This window comes from Papio anubis, chromosome 8 (assembly GCF_008728515.1).
Source record: "Papio anubis isolate 15944 chromosome 8, Panubis1.0, whole genome shotgun sequence".
NCBI lineage: Eukaryota > Metazoa > Chordata > Mammalia > Primates > Cercopithecidae > Papio > Papio anubis.
This window is the reverse complement of record NC_044983.1, coordinates 28,973,131-28,980,134: the sequence shown is the minus strand read 5'-3', so window position 1 is coordinate 28,980,134 and position 7,004 is coordinate 28,973,131.

The window sequence follows — 7,004 nt, the reverse complement described above, 5'->3', positions numbered from 1 at the left end:
CGGATCACAAGGTCAGGAGTTCGAGACCAGCCTGGCCAATATGGCGAAACCCCGTCTCTACTAAAAATACAAAAATTAGCCAGGCATGGTGGCGGTCACCTGTAATTCCAGCTATTCGGGAGGCTGAGGCAGGAGAATTGCTTGAACCCGCATGCGGAGTTTGCTTTGAGCCGAGTTTGCGCCACTCACTGCACTCCAGCCTGGGTGACAGAATGAGACTCCGTCTCAAAAAAAGAAGAAAATTATATTTCCTTGCTGGGCGCAGTGGCTCACACCTGTAATCCAGCACACAGGGAGAAAAAAAGAAAAATTCTTTTTCCTGACCCATCCATCTATCCTCCCACCTCACTCCAGTTTAGTTGATCTGACATTGAGCTCCACAGTTTGGTACTCTACAACTCTTGGAGATTGAAATATATACACGTCACTGAATTTGTCCTCAAGAAACTCAGCTTACTCAACTTTGGTTCTGTGGAGAAGAAAATAAACTGAGTGGGAAAGATAGCCGTGTAAGCAAATAAATACAATGCAGTGCCTGAGTGCTGTGACAGAGATATACACAGGGTGACGCAGAACCATACCCGGACGGCTTGCAGAAGGCTTGCAGAAGGCTTTCCAAAAGGAAGTCCTGCGTACGTTGTGTTGAAAGGTTAGGAATCTTGGCAAGGGTGCCCGGGAAGGGTGGGATTTCAAGGTTAGGAAACTGAGTGCAAAGGAACTACCAGTGATTATTGCTGCAGTTTAGAGCTTGAGGCCGGACTCGGTGGCTCACTCCTGTATTCCCAGCACTTTGGGAGGCCGAGGGAGGCAGATTGCTTGAGCTCAGGAGTTCGAGACCCCTCTGGGCAACATAGCTAAACCTGTCTCTCAAAAAAAAAAATAGCTGCGTGTGGTGGCGTAGCCTGTGGTCCCAGCTACTCAAGAGGCTGAGGTGGGAGAATCCCTTGAGCCCAGGAGGTCAAGTCTGCAGTGAGCCAAGATCATGCCAGTGCACTCCAGCCTGGGCAATATAGTGAGACCCTCTCTCTAAAAATAAAGCTGAATGAAGGCTTTTAGAGGTAGATTGTTGCTAGAGCCGCAGAAGCTTTCCATTGTATATAGGCTAAGAAGTTTATCCTCCAAGTAAAGGTGCAAAATATTAGGGCACAGTCTCAAGATGAGTAAGGGTGAGGTAATATAAATTACAGCATGACATACCATAAAATAATAAATTATATTGACTAGTTCAGATGTTCCCATAGTTGTCTGTATCTTGTGTTCATCATGCATAAGGAGGAAGACAGGAAAGGAAGTTCTACGGTTCTTAACCACCCACCTCCTTTATTGTTTTCTTCCTCCCTGGACTTCCATATTACCTAATTTAATATGTTGATGGCACCACTGAATCTCTGGACTGCAAAAGGAAGTTCCTAACCATTCCAAATTTACTTTGTCTTAACGTGGGAAGCCAGCATTTCCCAAACTTAGTTGTTTGTAAACTCTCTTCACTGCAACTGCCAGCTCTCCCCACCAAAGACCACCAGAATAACCTGTCACTAAGTAAATCTGAGTTTTCTTACTGCATTAGAAAATAACATTGCAGCCGGGCGCGGTGGCTCACGCCTGTAATCCCAGCACTTTGGGAAGCTGAGGTGGGTGGGTCACCTGAAGTCGAGTTTGTGACCATCCTGGCCAACATGGTGAAACCCCGTCTCTACGAAAAATACAAAAATTAGCCGGACATGGTGGCTCATACCTGTAGTAATAGCTGCTCGGGAGGCTGAGGTACCAGAATCGCCTGAACTCAGGAGGTGGAGGTTGCAGTGAGATCATGCCACTGTACTCCAGCCTGGGCAATAGAGTGACACTCAGTCTCAAATAAAAAAAAAAAAAGAAAAAAGAATATTGCTTTGACATAATCTTAGTGTCTCAGAGGGGACGTCACGGGTGATTTTTATTTGTTTATGAGATGGTCTCACTCTGTCACACAGGCTGGAGTTCAGTGGCACAAGCATAGCTCACTGCAGCCTGGGACCCCTGGACTCAAGCGATCATCCCACCTCATCCTCCCGAGTAGCTGGGACTACAAACACATGCCACCATGACTGGCTAATTTTTTGTTCTTTTTTTTTCCAAGAGATGGGGTCTTACTATATTGTCCAAGCTGATCTTGAACTCCTGGTCTCAAGTGATCCTCTAGCCTTGGCCTCCCAAAGTGTTGGGCATGAGCCATGGCACCTGAAAATATGTGTTTTTTTCTTGTAGGAATTTAGAAAATTGCCCTGCCAGCTCTGCCCTAAACCCTCAACAAGTAGCTGACTTTTCGTTTCCTTAACCTTAGGATCCATCTTAGTTGATAAAGGGGTAAATAATTGTCTATTTTAGTCTCTCAGATCACAATATTTTATTTTTTTTAGAGATGAGGGTCTTACCGTGTTCCCCGGGCTGACCTCAAACTCCTGGGCTCAAGCAATCCTCCCACCTCAGCCTCCAGAGTAGCTGGGAGTACAAGTGTGCACCACCACACCCAACTATTACAGAATTTTTGCATTTAAAAAGTCAATTATTTTTTTTCAATATTTTATAAAAATTTTCAGACCAACAGTTGAAAATATTTTTACTCACATTTTATTCTCCTTATTTGATAACATACCTATCAATCCTTCCATCTTTTCATCAGTCTTAGTTTTTGATGCATTTCAAAGTTGCAAACATTAGCAGACTTTCCCTGAAATACTTCAACATGTATATCGTTAACTATGTCACAAGTATATACATAGAAGAGGCTAAAGATCACCTCTCCCCATCTCAGGTCTTATTTGGGACTCGTATAATAAAAGACGGATTAACAAGAAGAAAACAAGTTTATTAACGCATACTGTGTGCATTAGACAGGAGAAATCTCAATGAAAAGTAACTGAAAGCAATGGCTTAGAATTCTGTCTTATGAGAGTTTAACAAAGAGCAGTGAATTTGGGGGGAAATGACAGGGCAAAGGAAGGTGGTTTTAGGCTTCAGAAGGTGGGAGGCTGTGGGAAGGTAAGCACTGTATATGCAAGGAAACTAATGGGATAAGTTTTGTTTGTAGATTCTTCTGGTGCCACTTTGGGCTGGTAACAGTCTTGAGCTGCCTCCAGTAAAGGAGAATGTATGTCCTGTCTTTAGGCAGAAAAGTGAGAGGATAGGGAGAGCTTTTTCTCTGTTTTCTGCTGCTTTATTTATTTTTAGTTTTTTTTTTTTTTTTTTGAGATGGAGTCTCGCTCTGTGGCCAGACTGGAGTGCAGTGGCACCATCTCGGCTCACTGCAGCCTCTGCCTCTCGGGTTCAAGAGATTCTCCTGCCTCAGCCTCCTGAGTAGCTGGGACTACAGGCACGTGCCACCACGCCCAGCTAATTTTTGTGTTTTTAGTAGAGACAGGGTTTCACCATGTTGGCCAGGATGGTCTCGATCTCTTGACCTCATGATCTGCCCGCCTCAGCCTCCCAAAATGCTGGGATTACAGGCATGAGCCACCGCACCGGCCTGTTTTCTGCTCCTTAATTGCCTTTGGCCAAAAAATAATTTTTATGTCAAAGAGGCATATTTTGGGGTGGCACCTTCTGGTTTCCTTCACATACTTCATATGATCTACATACTTCATCATGCATATCATTAACTACAATGAAATGGACACATCATGAGCATACCATTCCTTGAGTTCCAATGTATGCATGCCTAGTGCAACCTAAATCCCAAGCAAGGTACAAAGCGTTGACTGACCATGGTGGCTCGTGCCTGTAATCCCAGCACTTTGGGAGGCTGAGGTGCCCAGGAATTTGAGACCAGCCTGGACAACATGTAAGACCCCATCTCTACCAAAAAAAAAAAAAAATTTAATTAGCTGGGTGTGGTAGCATGTACCTGTAGTCACAGCTACTCCAGAGGCCGAGGCAGGAGGCTCACTTGAGCCCAGGAGGTGGAGGCTGCAGTAAGCCGTGTTTGTGACACTGCACTCCACCCTGGGCAAAAGAGAGACCCTGTCTCAAAACAAAAAACAACAAACAAAGCATTGCACAGACAGCAAGCATTGCTCTGATTTTTTTCCACCGTAGGTTAATTTTGCCTCTTCTAGGACTTTTGTAAATTATACAAAATGTACTCTTTGGATAAGGCTTTGTTCACACTGCATACTTTTCAACATTTTATGAGATAATTATAGATTCACATGCTGTTATAAGAGGTCATGGAGGTTGCGTAAATCCTTTACCATTTTCCCCGATGTTAAAATTGTGCATAAGGACAGTATAATATCATAAATAGGAAATATATATTGACACAATCCAGTGGCTTCATTCAGATTTTACCAGTTACAGATACTCATTTGTGTGTGTGATTTAGTTCTATGCAATACTATCACCTGTGTCAATTCCTCTGAGCACTACAGTCAAGATATAGAGTAGTTCCATCACAGGAATTCCTCATGCTACCCTTCCACAGCCACCTCACTTTCTACCCTCACCACCATCAACCCCCATGAAACCACTCATCTGGTCTCCATTTCCTTTTTTCCCCTCCATCTTAATTGAGGTGTAATTGACAGATAAAATCCATCTCTTCAATTTTGTCATTTCAAGAATATTATATAGATGAATCATACAGCAGCAACAACAACAAAAAGCCTTTTTTGAGAGGGAGTTTCACTCTTGTTGCCCAGGCTGGAGTGCAATGGCACAATCTCAGCTCACTGTAACCCCTGCCTCCTGGGTTCAAGTGATTTTCCTGCCTCAGCCTCCCGAGTAGCTGGGATTACAGGTGCCCACCACCATGCCTGGCTAATTTTTTGTATTTTTAGTAGATACGGGGTTTCACCATGTTGGTCAAGCTGGTCTCAAACTCCTGACCTCAGGTGATCCACCCACCTGAGCCTCCCAAAGTGCTGGGATTACAGGTGTGAGCCACCATGCCTGGCTTTTTCTTTTTTCTTTTTTTTTTTTTTTTTTTTTTAACAGAGTCTTGGTTGCTCTGTTGCCCAGGCTGGTCTCAAACTCCTGGGCTCAAGCAATCCTGCATCAGCCTCCTGAGTAGCTGGCACTACAGGAATGTGTCATTGCACCTAGCTCTTATTGACTTTTTGATGAGTAGAACTTTTTAATTTTGATGACAATTTATCTAAGTTTTCTTTTTTTTTCTTTTTTTGACGGAGTCTTGCTCTGTCACCCAGGCTGGAATGCAGTGGTGCGATCTCGGCTCACTGCAAGCTCCACCTCCCGGGTTCACGCCATTCTCCTGCTTCAGCCTCTGAGTAGCTGGGACTACAGGCGCCCGCCATCACGCCCGGCTAGTTTTTTGTATTTTTAGTAGAGACGGGGTTTCACTGTGTGAGCCGGGATGGGATGGTCTCGATCTCCTGACCTCGTGATCCGCCCGCCTTGGCCTCCCAAAGTGCTGGAATTACAGACGTGAGCCACCGCGCCCGGCCTAAATTTTCTTTTATGATTATTGCTTTCTGTGTCCTAAGAAACTTTTGCTTGAAGTCAAGAGATTCTCCTATTTTTTTTTCTTTTTTTAAAAAATAGACATAGGGTTTCACCATGTTGCTCAGGCTGGTCTTGAACTCCTGAGCTTAAGCAATCTGCCCTCCTTGGCATCCCAAAGTGCTGAGATTACAGGTGTGAGCCACCATGCCGGGCCTCCTATGTTTTCTTCTAAAAGCTTTGTATTTTAACTTTTACATTTAGGTTTATGAAATTACTCTTTTAGTAGTCTCTTTTTCCCCCCTAAAAAAATAAGATGGCTGTGTGTGTGTGTGTGTATGTGTGTGTTTTGGTTGTTGTTTTAACAGGGTCTAATTGCATTACCCAAGCTGCAGTGCAGTTGTACAATCACGGCTCACTGTAGCCTCCACCTCCCGGATCCACATGATCCTCCCACCTCGGCCACCTGAGTAACTGAGACCACAGGTGTGCACTACCATACCTAACTTTTTTGTTCATTTGAGACAGGGTCTTGCTCTGTTGCTCAGGCTGGAATGCAGTGGTGAGATCACGGCTCACTGCAGCCTTGACCTTCTGGGCTCACATAGACTTGATTCATCCAATGAACAATAAATATGATACACCTACCATGCCCCAGGTGCTGTTACAGTTGCTGGAGATATAGCCACAAATGAGACAGACAAGATTCTTGCACACCATGGAGTCTGTACACTAGTGTGTGATGACTAGTTTTAGATGTCAGCTGGGAGGGTGTTTTAGGATGAAGTTAACATTTAAATCGCTGAACTCTGAGTAAGCAGATTGCCCTCCATTATGTGTGTGGGCCTCATCCAGTCAGCTAAATGCCTAAATAGAAAAGACCAGCCTCCCCGAATAAGAGTGATTTCCCAACAGACTGCCTTTGGACTGGAACTGCACCATCATGCCAAAAAGCAGAAGGTAACACAAGCAGGAGAAAAAAAATCAATCAATAGAAAAAGACCCAGAAATGACAGAGTTGATGGAATCCACAGACACAACTTTAAATATGTCAACAAGGAAAAATGGTTATGTCAGACTGGTGAAATTATGATTTTTTCTTATTTTTCTAAATATATGAAAATTAAACAAAAAGAACATTAATCCCTTATATGAATATCTATTTTTTGATGGACATTTATTCCCAAGAACAGATAAATGAAGGAAATGATAAAACACCACATTTAAGACATTGATTACCTCTTGGGGGAGAGAGACAGGGAGAAGGATGCAACTGGGATAACTATGTAGAACTAGACAGTGTGGTAGTACTACATTTCTTAAGCTAAGAGGTGTGGATGTGCCATTGTATTATTCTTTATACAGGTACTTTGTTTATCTTAAATATTGCAAAATACAATTTAAAAATAAACAGAGGGTCGGGTGCAGTGGCTCATGCCTGTAATCCCAACACTTTGAGAGGCCAAGGCGAGTGGATCACCTGAGGTCAGGAGGTCGAGACTAGCCTGGCCAACATGATAAAACCCTGTCTCTACTAAAAATATAAAAATTATCTGGGCATGGTGGCGGGT